This window comes from Equus caballus, chromosome 4 (assembly GCF_041296265.1).
Source record: "Equus caballus isolate H_3958 breed thoroughbred chromosome 4, TB-T2T, whole genome shotgun sequence".
Classification (NCBI taxonomy): Eukaryota; Metazoa; Chordata; class Mammalia; order Perissodactyla; family Equidae; genus Equus; species Equus caballus.
In genome coordinates this window covers 77,798,350-77,816,139 of record NC_091687.1, presented here as the reverse complement: position 1 = coordinate 77,816,139, position 17,790 = coordinate 77,798,350, and the positions used below count along the sequence as shown (strand labels likewise).

The window sequence follows — 17,790 nt, the reverse complement described above, 5'->3', positions numbered from 1 at the left end:
CTATAAATACCATCCATATGCTGACAATTTCTAAATTTATACCTCTACTGTGCCGTTTCAAAGCTTCAAATTCATATGCCTTGCTGACGATTTTGACATCTCAAACTTCATATGTCCCAAAACTTAGATTTTGATTTCTACCCCCAAATTTGATCCTCTGGTCATTCTCATCACACAGTTGGTCAAACTCAAAGCTTAAGAGTCAGCTTTAATTCCTCCATTTCCCTCATTGCCTCCTTCCCCATCAAGCCTGTTAGTTCTACCTCCAAAACCAATGCTTTTCATCTGGTTCCATTTTCACTTCCTCTCCTTGGTCCAAGTTCACATCTCGCCTGAACTATTCTCAGTGGGCTCCATGTTTGACTCTGCTTCCACTCTTCTCCCAGAAATTGCTTTCTTCACACGACAGCCAAAGGATCTCTCAAATTTAGAACAGACCATAGGGTCCAGCAATTCTACTTCTGGGTATTTATCTGAAGGAAGTGAAATGATAACTTTGAAAAGATATCTGCATCCCCATGCTCACTGCATCATTATTTACAGTAGCCAAGACATGTAAACAACCTAAGCGCCCATCAGCAGATGAATGGATGAAGAAAATGTGGTATATATATCTGGTGGAACATTATTCAGCTATAAAAAGAAGGAAATTCTACCATTTGTGAAAACATGGATGGACCTCGAGGACATTATGCTAAGTGAAATAAATGAGAAGAGACAAATGCCATATGATCTCACTTATGTGGGGAGTCTAAAAAAAGAAACTGAACTCATCAATACAGAGAACAGATTGGTAGTTGCCGGAAGTGGGGGGTTTGGGGTGGGTGAAATGGGTGAAGGGGGTCAAAAGGTACAAACTTCCAGTTATAAAGTATATGTCATGGGAAAGAAATGTACAGCAGGGTGACTACAGTTAATAATACTGTATTGTACATTTGAAAGTTGCTAAGAGAACAGATTTTAAAAGTTCTCATGACAAGAAAAGGAAATTTGTAGTTATGTTTGGTGATGGATGTTAACTAGACATTGTGGAAAGAAAAATAAGGCATAATTTAATGAATATTCTTGTTAAAGTATCACACACCAAAGTGATCAAATCATACAGATACAGCTAAATGAGTTATCATGGGGAAAACATACCCTATAACCTCCACCCAGATCGTGAAATAGAACATTACTAGACCTCAGAAGTCTGTCTTATGCCATGTCTGTTACCACCATCATCTCCCTCCCACAAGTAACTGAATTTTAACATGTTGCATTAGACTTGCCTATTTTAAATTTTACATCAGGGGAATCACACATGATACTCTTTTTTGAGTCCAATTCCTTTTATTAAACACGACTGTGAGATACATCCATGTTGTATAGCGGAGTAGTGCTTTCATTTCTATTTCATTGCTGTATGGTGTTTCATTGTATGAATAAACCACAATTTATTTATCCATTCTAATATTGACGGATATGTGGGTTGTTGCCTGTTAGGGGCTGCTACTAATAAGACTACTATGAACGTTTCTGAATATGTCCTTTGGTGCAGACGTAGACAATTTTATGTTGGGTTTACATCTAGGAGAACATTTGCTGAGTTAAAGGTAAACGTGTGTTCAATTATAGTAGATACTTCCAGTTTTATAAAGTGGTTATACTCATTTACACTCCCACTAGCCGTGAATGAGAGTTCCAGTTGCTCTCTGTCCTCACCGTATGCACATACAGCTTTGATTTTAAATAGAAAAAAAAGTTTTATAAATTAGATAATATGACAAGAATAGAAGAAAATATTAAGGTCGGCAGCCTCAGGAGTAAAAGGTGACGGATCCCAGCTGTTATTTTAAAATCAGGAGGTAGATGAAAAGCAAAATTTAGTACTGGTTTGAGGTGGATATTCTTTCCAAGGGGTAGGTCACTGGAAAACATACACTCATAGGAACACACAGGGGCCAAAATAATCAACCTAGCTAAAATGTCCCTCTGGGGAGTGGAAAATGCATTCTTCTTCACTTTGATTGCTTCCTGGGAAGTGTTAGAGAAGACATCTTGCTTTTACAAATTGTCTTTTAAAATATCTTATTATGAGTGAGTGGATTCTTTTTCTCTGAATATGTTGACACATCCAGGATCACAATTCTTCATTTACATGTTCATAACTTTTCTATTTCTCCTGTCTTTGCTGTCTCTTCAGTCTAATTACTAATTACATGGATTTTATCTTCCCCTGACATGTATACTCCCTATTATCTTAACTTCATACAACTTTTTAAAAAACATACAAGTTTGTAGTGCGTTTACAAATCTACAACTTTGATGTCTAGTGATGACAGTTGAGAAGTGCTGATCTAAGTCCCTGAGGAGACTGATTCACCCTCATGAGGTAAAAGCAGTGTTAGTGTCTAAGATCCAAACCAAAGCATTTTTGCAAGTGCAAGGAAGGGTACTGTTGCTAATTATGTCAAGACAACCTGTGTAGACAGCGACTGTCCTGGGCAAATTGAGACCTATTGCCATCAGAGCTTGACAACACTCTTCAGCCCATCTTCCCTCCTGTCTAGGGACGCTGTGATTTGGTTGCCTTGAGGGGATAGAGGTTGTTCAGGAGATCAAACATAGCAGAATTCTCCCCCAAAGCGTTAATTAGTAGAAAAAACATGAGTTTAGAGTTAAGTTTTCATTCCTTTTCTAGAAATCGCTAGCTGTATAACTTTGGTTGTTACTCAATCTCTTTGATCTTTGGGCTCTTCACTGTAAAATGATAGTGACGTAAGAAGGAAACACAATGCCAGAGAAAGTGCTTAACTCTGCCATTACTAGAAAAGATGCTAAAAACTTTTACTCTCCTCGGAGGGTCAATGCTTGCAGATAAGAAGATAATTAAAGGGAGGGGAGGTGACCTCGTATTGGATAAGGTCCAATTCTCTTACCCAGCTCATTATTCTTAACATTGTATACGTCTTTTTTATTTTTCTCTAAATACTTTTACATTTGCTCCTAAGAACTATCCTGTGAGATGGTCAGGGCAATTGTTATTACACCTACATTAGAGACAAAGAAACTGAGGCTTGGAGAAGTCCATAGATTTGACAAAGTTTCCAGGTTATTAAATGTCAGATCCAGGATATAAACACGAGTCTCTTAAGTCTTGGTTCAGGACTGTCTGCAACATGTCAGGTTCTTCCTGCCTCTTTCGAGTGAATGGATGCGGAATTCATTGCCTCTGGTCCCCAGGCTTGAGACAAGATGCTAATTTGGAAGGAACCTCTTAATAAAATATTTAACGTGTGTTTGCTTGTATGATGTGCTTTGCTTTATTCTTTGCCACAAGGTGAAAGTGAGGTGCTGATTACAGTTGTGGAACAGCTAAAGGATAAAATCACTAACTTTTCATTATCTACACATTACACGTTTTATGGTTATTCTAAAACAAATGTTCAATTCTACAGTGGCTTTTCCCTGAATACTAGAAGCTCCTCAGATATTTCTCCTTCAACCCTCTATTCAGTGAGAGCGTTATGCTCTGGGAGTGCTGATATGACATCCAAAATGGAAGTAGTAATTGCAATCTGTGAGAAAAAGCACATAAATTCTTTCAAAAGCAAATGAAGAGTAAATCATGGGCCAACTATTATTTAGGATTATTCTCCACTGTCGTCTTCACTTGGTAGCATGACAAAGCTAGAATTAATCCTAAAACCTCTGGAGCTTAATAGTCAGGACTTTGCTAGTTCTTCAAGAACAAAGGAAATAGGAGGAAACAGGTGGACAATGTTCCAAGTCAATAGGAGTGGCTCATGCCTCTCCAAGGCCCACCCTGAGAACAGCACGGGAAGAGGCCACCCACATGGCTGCAGGTTCAGTCCAAATACCTCTGAAGTGCCTCAGAAAACACTGGACTAAAGTGTAGAAAGAAATACATGTACTTTGTATGATTTGGGAGAATGGTCTAACTGGAAGATGGAATCCATACGGAAAAAATTTAGCCATATTTTAGGTTTCTTTTTTTAAATAACAGTTTTATTGTGCTGTAATTCACACATCATACAATTTACAAATTTAAAGTATACAATTAGATAGTTTTTGGTATATGCACAGAGTTGTGCAACCATCACCACAATCGATTTTAGAACATTTTCTAAAGGGTGGAATTGCTGGATCACATCGTAACTCTATGTTTGGTCCTTTGAGGAGCTGCCAAACTTTCCAAAAGTGGCTGCACCATTTTACATTCTCAGCAGCAGTGTATGAGTGTTCCAGTTTTTCCACATCCTCATCAACACGTGTTATTTATCTTTTTGAATATTGTCATCCTAGTGGATGGTAAGTGGTAAATCATCATCTTAGTTCTTTCCGGGCTGCTATAACAAAATACCACAGCCTCAGTGGCTTATAAAAAACAAACATTTAGTTCTCACATTTCTGGAGGCTGGGAAGTCCAGGATCACAGCCCTGGCAGACTTGGTGTTTAGTGAGGGCTTCCTGGTTCATAGACAGCTGTCTTTTTGCTGTGTCCTCACAAGGTAGAAGAGGGTAGGGAGCTCTGTGGGGTCTCTTTTATAAGAGCACTAATCTCATTTATGAGGGCTCCACCCTCATGGCCTCAGCACCTCCCAAAGCCCCACTTAATACCATCACATTGGGCATTAGGATTTCAACATACGAATTTTGGGGGGACGCAAACATTCAGACCATAGCACTCATTGATTTGCATTTTTTGATACCGAATTATAGCTTTAATTTTTGTCCAGAATACTCGCTAACATATACATTCAGGGGTAAAATTGAATTTCTAAAATGCAAAATTGAAGAATTTTATCTCAAAATATTTTCTTCATTGTGAAAGCTCTTTGTTCATTTCATATAATTCATATTCCATAGTTACGTCTTTCCCCTGGATTTCTCATATGGCAAATTAAGTTATAGTATATTTACTATATTGCATTAAATTGTATTATATTTACATATTGTATTAAATTATAGGGCATTGTCTTATTAGTGACATCTTTTCTGAGGGCAGTACATTATTTTCTCCAGGAAGACTGAAAATCTCAGAAGACAGGGTCTAGGTCTCTCGTTTATTTCGAGACCCTGTCAGGACCTAATGCAAAGATGAGCACGAGGTTTGGGTTCACTGAGAATTGTTTATTGAGTAGTTCAGTTGATTGCTCATTTGTGCCAGGCTGGTTTAAATTAAGTATTATGGTTAAAAAGAAAATAACTGAACCAATATCCTCAAAAAATAAAGTTCATCAAGAATTGGGTAATAGGGATTTTACCAAATTAATTTTTTTAATTCATAGCTTCACAGAGCTTGATGATTAAGTAAAATAGCATCCTTGAGATAAGGAGATTGGGGCAATTCTCTTTGGGGGTGAGGATTTTGCCTAGGGGCCCTGTGCTGCTGTTTTACAGAGTTATGTGCGGAGTTTTCCTCATCTCTGTCAATAAGACGAATAGAATCACATCCACAGATTCTACTGGGGGATGTTCAGAGGCTTACCAAGGGTTATGTGAGCAAAAACAGTTTCACGGATATCAGTTTTCATTTGTTCGACTTCCGTATGTACGTTACCAAAATTAATTTGCTTGGTAACTCATCTCCCATTTTCCTTTCCCACTTCCGCTTTCAAAGTTACTCCTTTTCTGCTTTATACCAAAGAAATGCAGATTTCTTACCCATCGTGAACTTACCACACTGCTGTGTTCAGTACTGTAAAGGCCTCTGGAGAAGAGAAAGTGTGCAAGAGACAAATTCAAAATGCTGGTGTTAGCAAAGTTTCTTCAGCCAAGGAGCCATAAGCACTACCCCTAATGCACTCATTAAGATAAACATTTCCCATGCATTTTAATTTCTATGTTTAGTAAAACATAAAAATAAAAAGCACCAAAGTTTGTGAAGTATTTATATTGTCTTGATCAATTATTTACTACTAATACTTTTATTATTATTATTATTATGTACTGCTAATAATTGTAACAATACCTTACTCCAGAAGGAAACATAATTCTTAGATGTTTGAGATCACAGGCAATAAAAATTAATTTCAATTTATAGTCATATTTTTGTAGCAAAGAAATATGCTAAGGTGATCAAAAATACTTTTGAACATGAAAAATATATCACTTTCAAATCACATTCTGTAGATGTTGTAGGGGAAGTCACGTGGAACAACTACTTCAAGAAGAAAAAGGACCAAGCCAAATTTTTGACTATTAAAGAAAAGCTTGTCACGTATTTGCTCATATGCTAATAAAATAAATTATGATGGCATCAAATTGATGTGATATTTATATTCCACTGGCTACATTTAAAGCAGTAATGTTAGTATTTATAATATTCTGAAAATTGCCTTCTTTGTAGCTATTTAAACTGTGGTGAAGAAGGTTTTATATGTCAATATAGACATTTACAAAGAGGTGTACACCTTTTCCAAATTTTTTCAGGGCATATTGAGAAAAAAAAAAAGTGAAGAACATTGCTATGGTTCAAGGTAGGGTACTTTCCAACCATGCAGCCTTCATTGTTGTAACTTATGTTATTCTCTGATGCTGTACATTATATTAATTTTTGTCCTGATTTTATCTGAAAAACCTAGTGTTAGGGAACTGTGGGGGAGCAAACAGAACAGCAGCTGTCCAGTCTCTGAGCACGTTCTCCTGCTGGAAGTCATCCCAGAAGATGCTCCTCAACGAATCCAGTGAGATGCGAACCAAGCCTGCTTCTCAAGACCTTCTGAGAAGGCCCTTGATCTTTCCCCTCAGAATAAATTTCATCATAGTTAGGAGTATTTTGGTCAAAATATTGAAAGCATTTAAAAATATTTTCAAGTTAGAAAAACCTGGTAAATTATAGCAGGTACAATTTCAGAAAAGCAGTCACATTTAAACATGGTCAGAATATTGCAAGTTGGTAAGTATATTGCAATGTTTGATTTGGCAGCTGAGAAGCAAAGCTTTAACTGAGGGTAGGATTTTCATCTTTTCAAGCCAAATACGGTCAGTTTTTAACTCTTGACAAAGTCCATCCATATATAGGTCTCTGTTTATAGTGTGACTTGGATTTATCACTCACACGACTCAGTCCTCCATGTGGCAGCATGGAGTTTTCCTGCCTTTGATCCTTTCTTGTGGTTTGACACTTACCCTGCTCCCTCTGGGGTCCAGGCTAGTGAAAAACTAAGCTGATAAGAGGGGATCTTTGTTAAAATGGAGAAAACAGACAGGGAATCTGTGCAGTTAGGATCCTGGAAGGAAATGGGTGGGATCGTTCAGGAGAGTGTCGTGAGAGACCGTTTCCAAGGGTGTGAGATGGGTAAGGGGAACCACCAACAATGGTGGAGGTCATTACCAAACACAGGCCAGAAGGGCAGGGAGAACGCTGGTGACCAGCACCCGGAAGCCGCTGACAGTGTGGGCTTTGGAAGACGAACACAGCAATTGGTGAGTTTTGAGGGACTAAAACTCAAATTCGTTCTCTTCTCATCCTTTGATCTTCTCCAGGTGCCTCCAACTGACCAAACTAGCTAGAAAACAGAGGGCAGGGGAGCCCTATAGACAGTCCATAAGGCCAACTCTCTGGGACAGAGAGCAGGGTGGGGAAGGATGGGGAGTATATTCGATGAGCTCTTGGAGAATATCTAGCATGATGAGAGTAATAATACACTAGAGCTGTAAGAGATTGGCATTGTAAGAGAAACTTGTGTCTTATAGCTGAATTGCTCCCAGGTTTCTAAAGGAATTGAGGGGTGCTAGGAAATGCATGTTTATGTACCCCCCCAAATTTGTATGTTGAAGCCCTAACCTATAGTGTGATGGAATTAGGAGATGGGGCCTCTGGGAGGTAATTGGGTTTAGATGAGGGCATGAGGGTGGAGCCCCCAGGATGAGATTAGTGCCCTTATAAGCAGAGGCAGAGACACCAGAGTTTCTTCTCTCTGTCATGTGAGGATACAGTGGGAAGGCAGACATTTGTAAGCCAGGAAGAGGGCCCTCACCACGAATCTGACTATCTGGAACCCTAGTCTGGGACTTCCCAGCTACCAGAACTGTGAGCAATAAACGTCTGTTGTCTAAGCTGCTCAGTCTATGGTGTTTTTTTATGGGAGCCCAAGCCGATTCAGATAACGGGTTTGAAGCTCTTAAAGTTACTTTCCTCTACACAACATATACACATTCCTTGTCTGAAAGCCAAGACTCTGGGGAAGTCACAGGGGCAATAAGAACTTTCCAGGCAGACATAGTATGAACTGATAAGGGGATTGATAGAAAAAGATGTGAACTGTTTTGTTTTATTCTCTTGGGACTCTGACTTATCACTCAGTAGTAATATTTTCTTTCTCATAATGGATTCTTTCTCTCCATCTTTCCAAAAATTAGAAGCATAGCTAAGAAATTATATATGTATGTGTATATATATATGCATTTCTAGTGATTATCAACTTTATTAACTTTTAAATTAAAAATAGGTTTTAGGGGCCAGGACTGTGGCTGAGTAGTTAAGTTTGTACGTTCCGCTTTGGTGGCCCAGGGTTTCACTGGTTCTGATCCTGAGCACGGCCCTAGCACCACTCATCAAGCCATGCTGAGGTGGCGTCCCACATAGTAGAACTAGAAGGACCTACAACTAGAATATACAACTATGTCCTAAGGGGGCAAAAAAACAAAAGAGGAAGATTGGCAACAGACGTTAGCTCAGGGCCAATTTTAAAAAAGAGTTCTTTCCTCATTAAAAAAGAGGTTTTATTTCTAAGTGTTTAGAAATAGTTTCTATATCTATATTACTTCAAAGTCTTAAGCCATAGTGTCAAAACTATATAGTTTAAAACTATATTTAACTTGTTTCATTCATAACTTGTGTAATTCTATTAAACTTTAACACTATTTATGCTAGCATATATACATTTTAAAATAGATAATTTTAAAAGAAATAAAGAAATATGATTTCAGTATAACATTGAAATAGGGTCAGTGATAAAATGATGAATTTATTTGTTCTTGAATAATATATGTTCCTTTCTAACTTTTTTTAAAGAAAAAATGATTTAATAGAAGTGAAAGAAACAGTATTAAGAAGGCTCTCCACTTACGGATGTTGGAATAATCTCTCTGTAGAAGGAAAGAGAGACAAAGGGTTCATTTGTGAGGATGTATCTTCTAACCTTCTTGTCTAGTGGGAAGATGTAAATAATGGTGGCACTGAGGTGACATATTGTTGAGAAGCAGGAGTATCAACTGTTTGGACAGTTGGTGGAAGAGTTATTTTGTTAAAAGCAGAGTATCGGTTGAGATTTTCATTTACGAGAAGCAAGTATACTTACTGAGGGAAATACCATTCTGGTCCTATTTCAAACTAATAGGAAAGAACAGGCTCATAACCTGGAAGTAGTGTGGACCTTAACTGCACATCTTGGAATCATAAAAGCAAAGAGATTTTTTACTTGGGAAGCAGATTACAGGAAGGAGAAGATGAGTATGACCAACTGACTAGAAACAGATAGACACGATGAAATATCGCAACTGGAGTGGAAAAGAGTAGAACCCTAAATAAATCAATGTGTATTGCATGTTGAGTTATGATACTAAGCAAGCATGTCTGCATTAAATGGAACAAAAGAGACATAATTAAAGAGAAATGAAACAAGGGTTAGGTTAGAGACTAAAACAAAATGAAGCTTGAGGAAATGGGTAAGGACAAAATAAAAAAGTAGTGAAGCGCAGTGAGGGGAGGTGGCATGAAGCTGAATTTGGTGCAAGATGATCAACAAAATGAAATCATCTGCCTTCTAGGAATGTAGGCTGGTTAACCGATGCTAGAGAGAAGGCTAAACAGCCAGGATTCTGTTTTACTTCTGTCCTATTTGTTAAAAAGAAATACAAAAAAATAGCTAATAAGCTGTTGAAACCCTTAATAAATGAAGACAAAGTGTGGTGGTGAAAGCAGGAGTTTACAAAATTATTATTTTCTTTTGAGTTATAATTACATGTGGTAAAATGCACAGATCTGAAGTGTGGAGCTTGATGGATCCTGACAAATGTGTACACCTGGGGCACCCCAATCAAGATTAAGAACATTGCTGTTATTCTAGAATGTTCCCTTGTGCCCCTTTCCAGTCAATTTCCATCCACTCTCCCCTGCTGAGGAAATGACAGTTCCCATTCCTATCACCATAGATTAGTTTGGCTGATTCTTGAACTTTATCTAAATAGAATCCTATCAGCATATACACTTCCTGTATGGCTTCTTTTGCTTACCATCATGTTTTGGAGAGTTACCCATGTTGTTACAAGGAGAGCCGTGTTTGAGTCCCAGCTCAAATACTCTGGTTATGTGAGTGCCACACAGAATTCAAGCTCCATAAGGGCAGGGATTTTTATCTATTTTGTTCAGTCTCCCATCTTCAGTGCCTGGAATAGAACCTGACACATAGTAAGTACTCAATTTGTCAACTATGAAATTAAAATGAAACTAATAATCTCCTATATTCTTGTTCAAAGGAATTTGTGAGGCATAAGCGAGGAAAAGTACCTTAAACTGCTTTGCAAACTCTATAGTACTTTCTAAAGGTTATCTTTTCTAACAAACAGGCCGTGGATTCCTTGAAGACAGCAACCATTCCTTATTGAACTTTGAATTTTTCACATCTAGTACAATGCTGGATTTACAGTGTGAAGTCAGTTAACGCTCTTTGAATAACTTTTGTTTTTTTCTGAGAACCTCAAGTTAGTCTGTGCAGCTTTGGGGGCAATAGAATTAATGGAATTAATGTTCATTGAGTGTCCATGAGACACTTTTTTTTTTACTTTTTATTAAGATTATGATAGTTTACAGCCTTGTGAAACTTCAGTTGTACGTTATTGTCAGTCATGTTGTAGGTGCACCACTCCACCCTTTGTGTCCACCCCCCACTTCCCCCCTTTCCCCTGGTAATGACTAATCTGTTCTCTTTGTCTACATGTTTAACTTCCACATATGAGTGGAGTCATACAGAGATCGTCTTTCTCTATCTGGCTTATTTCGCTTAACATAATACCCTCAAGGTCCATCCATGTTGTTGTGAATGGGACGATTTAATCCTTTTTTATGGCTGAGTAATATTCCATTGTATATATATATATATATATATATACCATGTATTCTTTATCCAATCATCAGTTGATGGGTACTTAGGTTGCTTCCACATCTTGGCAATTGTAAATGATGCTGCAATGAACATGGGAGTGCATGGGATCTTTGGAATTTCTGATTTCAAGTTCACTGGATAGATACCCAGTAATGGGGTGGCTGGGTCATATGGTATTTCTATTTTTAATTTTTTGAGAAATCTCCATACTGTTTTCCATAGTGGCTGCACAGTTTGCATTCCCACCAACAGTGTATGAGGGTTCCTTTTTCTCCACAACCTCTCCAACATTTGTCACTTTTTGTTTTGGTTATTTTTGCTATTCTAACGGGTGTAAGGTGATATCTTATTGTAGTTTTGATTTTCACTTCCCTGATGATCAGTGATGATGAGCATCTTTTCATGTGCCTATTGGCCATCCATATATCTTCTTTGGAGAAATGTCTGTTCGTGTCCCCTGCCCATTTTTTGATCCAGTTGTTTGATCTTTTTGTTGTTGAGTTGTGTGAGTTCTTTATGTAATATGGAGGTTAACCCTTTCTCGGATATATGACTTGCAAATATTTTTTCCCAATTGGTGGATTATTTTTTTGTTTCAATCCTGTTTTCCCTTGCCTTGAAGAAGCTCTTTGGTCTGATGAAATCCCATTTGTTTATTCTTTCTATTGTTTCCCTTGTCTGAGAAGACATGGTGTCCAAAAAGATCCTTTGGATACTGATGTCAAAGAGTGTACTGCCTATATTTTCTCATGAGACATTTTTTAATGTTAATGTTAAGGTACCTCATGTGAGCAAATTGCTTGTGTCATAACTGCTTGGAAATAAGAAACTGAGAGTTCATACTGGGCTAAGGCTGGGCCCACTGGACTGAGAGAGATAGGCTGGCTATGGAGATGGAGGTGCACGAGATTGAGTCTTCTAGAAACAGAGGCCAAAATGGGATTATATACTAGATGTGCAAGAGATTTATTGGGGGAAGATCTGTAAGAGTAAAAGGAAAGGAAGACTGAGGGAGGCAGTGTGGGGAGAATTGTCAGATCACAGAGCAATGTGAAGGAAAGAGGAAAGGCAGAAGAGTTAGTAGGAAGTCTCAGCCTGCAGTAGAGTTATAAGAAAGTTTGGGCTGGCCTCAGCATCCCCACACTCAGTCATCGGCTGGGGCAACCGGTGGGAAGTGTGGTCTCAGCAGGAGCAGGTGGTGGATTCAGAGAACAGCAGCTGGGACTGTCTGTCAATTATGCGCTCCATAGCAGAAGATCCGAGTGGCGCATTTTCATGGCCGCAGCGGGCTTTTGGTGTGGATGGGATGAGAGGCAGTATTCCAAATTACGTTGTCAGTGGGATGAGGCAAACTCGGTTTAATCTAGCCAGGTGATCCTGAGAGGTGAGTAGAGAAACAGTGAAGTAAAGAAGAATGAAATCTGGTAAGGAGCCACTTTTTGGGACAGAAATAAGTGAAATACAGAGTGACTGGAAGAGACTCATGTATGTTTTATGCTGAGTGAAGTTAATCGAATAATGAGATGCAGAGTCTGTTAAACTACATAGAATTTGAACCTTTAGATTCTTTTCAATGTTGCAAAATGATTGTGCATTTAAAAATGGTTGATGGAATGTGCTATATTAGAATCTGAAGAAAGGGCATCAAAGAGAATTAAAAAGGGGAAAGATCACAAATCCATCCCCAATATTATGAGAAAAGAGTTAAGTGGAAGCTTGGTGAAGAAAGTCCCGAAAAGTTAAGTGAACTCCTTTCTTTCTTTTTCTCTCTTTCTTTCTTCCTTCCTCCCTCCCTCCCTCCCTCCCTTCCTTCCTTCTTTCCTTTTTTCTTTCCTACTAGCATTCACTGGTACTTAGTTACATTTTCGGAAAATGAGTACTATATATCTTTTATATTTTGTTGACATATAAGCTTATCCTTCCCTCCCCAAAAAGGATATTTTTAGGCTATTTGCAAACGCAAGTTTGATCATGTACCTTTGATTGTGACATTTATATACTTTAGGTTGTGATAAGTGATTTTGTAAGGGCAATTCATCAAATCGTGCCGTGGGACAGGAGATTTCCTGGTTGTGTTTATCCTCCCAGTTCTTCAGCCATCTTAGGGTAATTGTGTGATGACCTTTCTTCTTATAACTGATCTTATCAATTAAGTTATTTTGTTGTTTAGTGTAAATGTACTACGCTTATTCACATTTAGGAGAAAATGTATTATAAATTTCCATTTTCTTGATTTACTTAAATCTGTGGATGAATTTTTTTTGGCAGTTAGTGTTTACCAAATCATGGTCAACATTAATAGGAGAAGATTTTTTAAAAAGATTTTTATGAATTGTAAATTTTTTTCTAAGCAGTATAAATGCTTTGCAAAATAGATGTTAGATGTTTTTCTTTGTATTTTACATGGCTTACTTGGTAGATTTTGGTATTTAGTTTTTGGCATTGTAGGATTTATTGTATGGTTCCCCAAAAGTTATTTTCTTTGATGTATTTTCCACATTTTTTTCTTCTAACTTGTGCATTCTGTAACCCGTTATAATCACTTGTATTAAAATGACATCTTATTGAGCATCTAAGTTGCTTACTCTAAGTGTCTTAAAAAGGTAATTGTTTTAGGATATTTTAGGGTCCTTGGAACTTTGACAATGTTAAAGGAATTTAGAAGAGAAAATATATATATCATGAAATGTGAAATATGTTGGCACCATTTTGATGGCCTCTGAAATTTCAATGGGTAATTAATGCCCTATAAAAGGGTCTTTTTTTCATGTCTGGATTGGGATCCAGGTATTTTTGGAATATAAAACATCCATAGCTCTCCTCCCACCCCTTAGTCAACACCCCCCCCCCCCCCGGCCCCCCTGCAATGTGTCTATGATCTGTTGATGTGTCTGGAGCTTCTGCTTTCCCCCAAGCACTGAGTTTGGTTGAAGGAAGGGGTCATAGGAAATGGAGCAAGCAAGAGGATGGAAGGGATGGCATGGCATGTGTTCCCAGCCTGGCTCTTTGGATTAGAACTGGGCCCTTGGGATTAGAAGGGAAGAGCTGGAAGTTGGAGGAACTGTTTTCTTGAAAGACTTTGTAAAATTCTGGATATATTGGAGCTAATTTGGGACCTATTCTCATTGACTCTTTCTGGAGTCCAGTCCTTCTCTGGCATCCCAAAGTTTAATGGCTTTGAGAACTTAAGGATTCGGAACACAGCACAGATTTTAGGTTCTGGGCAACATCAGTGGGGGCAGTAAGGTTCAGTGAAATGGGCAGAGAGAAGATGTTGGATGCCACTAGGTGACTGTAGCTAATCAAGATTGGTCAAGTTAAAATATTGGTGGCATTCATTTGAGAGTATTAGAAATATCGGAGAACACCTTGAATAGGTTGGCATTCTTAATGAAGCCATCAATTTGAGTATACATATATGTATAGATACACACTGGTGAAACAAAATGATAATTCGTTTGTACTGTAACAGTAAGTTTATGTGTTTGTGTGTGTACAACCTAAAAACTATGAATTTCTTTGGAATGATAAATTTATTGTAAAATGACTTTTAAATTAATTATAGATGGTTATTATTGTTGTCTGAGATGTCTGGAACTTTCAAGCTGAGTGTTTAGTCAGAGGTGACTGTCCACAACCAGTTATAACATGACAATGAATGTCTTTGTTGAAACATTCAAGTTGTAATTACAACACATTGCTTCAGGTAGCAATTTCTGAAAGGAGTTGCCATATAAACTTCACCTAGACTGAATCTATACTTACTATATAGTTCCACCTAGGAATAAATCCTGTACCTGGACCATGTTAAAAAACAAAGTGCCAAAGATCAGCTCTAACCTCCGATAGCAAGCAGTTAGAAAACCAAACAAATTAATGAAAGAACTGTTTCTGGAGGTTGAAGAATAAGAAGGACCATGATACTTGTAAGAAAAGGAGCAAGTATGAACCCTTTGATCTTCTTGGCTTTCTGCCTAGAACTTCCAACTGTGGGCACAGAGAGGGAAACTCAGACAGATCCTGGAGCCTTGCTGACTTAAGAAGATGAAGATCAGAGTCTGGGGAGGCTGAGGCAGCTGGAAGTTACAGGACAGTGTATTGGAAAGGGGGGCACTCTATAAGTAAGGAACTTCATAAATCTGCATGGGGTCTCTTCTAGTCTTTGTTGAGTACCAGGCTGTCCAAATGGAGAATAAATCTCCACAAAGATGGACAAAGAATGACCATGGAGCTGTGAATGGGAATATTCCCAGAGCTCACAAAGGGCAGGAAGACATCTGTGCTCTGAACATCTAGAATGGAGAGTCCTGGATGATCATCTGGGAGATTTGATGGAGACCCAGGAGGCTTGCTTTAGAAGGAGGAGTGAACTAACACTGGATGGAGTGAAGGTTAAAATAAAACAGATCCAACCGAACAAAATGTGTAAATAGGCCTCAAAGTGATGAAACTGATCTGCAAGTTATTTAGCTCTTTAAAGGAAGAAAACAATGTCCAATCCAATACCCAGCATCAAATAAAACATTAATGAACAAGCAAGAAGGAAAATGGGGCCCTCAAACAGGAAACAAATTAGTCAATAGAAAAAGCACAGAAATGACAGTGTTGTTAGAATTGGTACACAAAGACGTTAAAAACACGAACATAGTAAGAAGAGAAATGTAAACTATTAAAAAGAACCAAATAGAATTTATAGGAATAAAAAATACAGTGTATGAAAATAAAGACAGGATGGCTTCAAATTTTCCAAATTTGATGTAAATTATAAACCCAAAGTTTCCAAAAGCACAATGGACCCAAAGCGAGGTGCACACATACACACTAACACAAATACATCAAGGTACAACATAATCAAATTTCTGAAAATAATTGAAAAAATATTTTAAAAGCCCCTGTAGTAAAAAGATGTATGCAGAGAAACAAAGATAAATTATAACAGGTTTCTCACCTATTGTTATACAAGTCAGGGGACAGTGGAATGCCATGTTTGATGTGTTGAAAGAAAAAAAAGCCTACCAATCTAAAAGCCTGTAAACAACAGCATTGACCCCCAGAATAAAGCCAAATAAAGACATTTTTCATTAAAAAAATGGAAAAACTCTGTTTTCAGTAGGCCTGAACCACAAGAAAAGAACTAAAGTTCCAGTTGTTCCACATGCGTGCCAACACTTGGCATTCTGAGTCTTCTTAATTTTAGCCATTCTAGTGGATAAGCAGTGGTATCTCATTGTGGTTTTAATTTGCATTTTCCTGATGACTAACACTTTTGAACGTCTTTTTATGTCCTTATTAACAATTCATAAACTTTTTTTTTGTGAAATGTCTGCTCTAGACCTGTCATTGTTTTAGTGTTTTTTTGGTCTTCTAATTATTAAAATTTTAAAGTTCTTTATAAAATCTTAACATGAGTCTCTTGTCAGATATATGTATTGTGAAATTTTCTCCTGGTCTTTAGCTTGTCATTTTATTTTCTTATTGACGCCTTTCAGAGAGCAGAAGCTTTAAATTTTATCCAATTTATCAACTTTTTTTATGGTTCATGTCTTTCGTATCCTTCCTAAGAAATCTTTGTCTACTCCAAATATATTCTGAATATATTCTCATATATCTTCCCCTAGAAGTTTTATTGCTTTTATGTTTAAGTCTATGATCCACTTTAAGTTAATTGTTATTTATGGTGTGAAATAAGCATCAAGGTTTATATTTGATATTTTCCGTGTGCATACGCAATTGTTTTAGGAAAATTTGCTTAAAAGAAGTTCTTCCCATTGAATTATCTTGGTGAATTTATTAAAAAATAATTGCCCACCTATGTGTGGTCTCTTTCTGGACACTCTTCTGTTCTGTTGATGCATAGCATATCCTCACACTTCACTGTCCTGAGTAATGTGGCTTTCAGTCTTGAAAAGGGTTTATATAAATACTTAGGCTTTGTTCTTTTTCAAAACTGTTTTGGCTACTCTATGTTCTTTGTATATATATATGTACAAATATATGTATGTTAGAGTCTGACATATGTGTGTGAGAATCAGCTTGTCAATTTCTGTAATCCGAACCTGTGAACTCCCGGCCGCTGAAGCGGAGCACTTGAACTTAACCACTACACCACTGGGCCGGCCCCTAAACGTGGAAATTCTTTAAATTTAATTTTGTGATTATATTTTTTGAGTATATAGAAATACAATTTATTTTTGTTAATTGACCTTGAATTCTGAGTGTTTGATAAATTTACCATTACTTCCAGTAGTTGTTTTGTTGATTTCTTAGGATTTCTTATGTACTCACGCATGACATCTGTAAATAGCAACAGGTCTAGTCCTTTCTTTACAACTTGCATATCTTTTATTTGTTTTTCTTGTCATATACTGCTTCTGGTACTACGTTAATCGGAGTGGTGCGAGTGGACATGTTTGCCTTGTTCTTGATCTCACACAGTAGTGTTCAGTACCTCACTATTAACTATAATGTCAGCTGTGGGTTTCCCTCAGATGCCCTTTATTGAACTAAGTTTTCTTCCGTTCCTAGTTTGCCGAGAGTGTCTTTTTAAATCATGAATGATGTTTAACTTTTTAAAATGTTTTTTCTTCATCTATTCAAATAATCATATGATATTTTTCTTTATTCTGTTAGTGTGGTTAATTGATCTTTGAATTTTGACTCAATCTTGCATTCCTGG

At 37.5% G+C, this 17,790-nt stretch overlaps 1 long non-coding RNA gene across 2 annotated transcripts in view; it reads left to right on the top strand.

Annotated features, from left to right (window-relative positions):
• The window catches only part of LOC138923819 (uncharacterized), an 80,434-nt gene that overhangs the window by 31,203 nt on the left and 31,441 nt on the right, over window positions 1–17,790 (top strand). The window contains exon 1 of one of the 2 annotated variants that reach the window (XR_011437965.1): window positions 7,065–7,434. The exons of the other annotated variant lie outside the window; for it this stretch is intronic. This is a non-coding gene — a long non-coding RNA (uncharacterized lncRNA). Of the gene's footprint in view, window positions 1–7,064; window positions 7,435–17,790 lie in introns of those variants that run through there. 2 annotated transcript variants of the gene reach the window in all.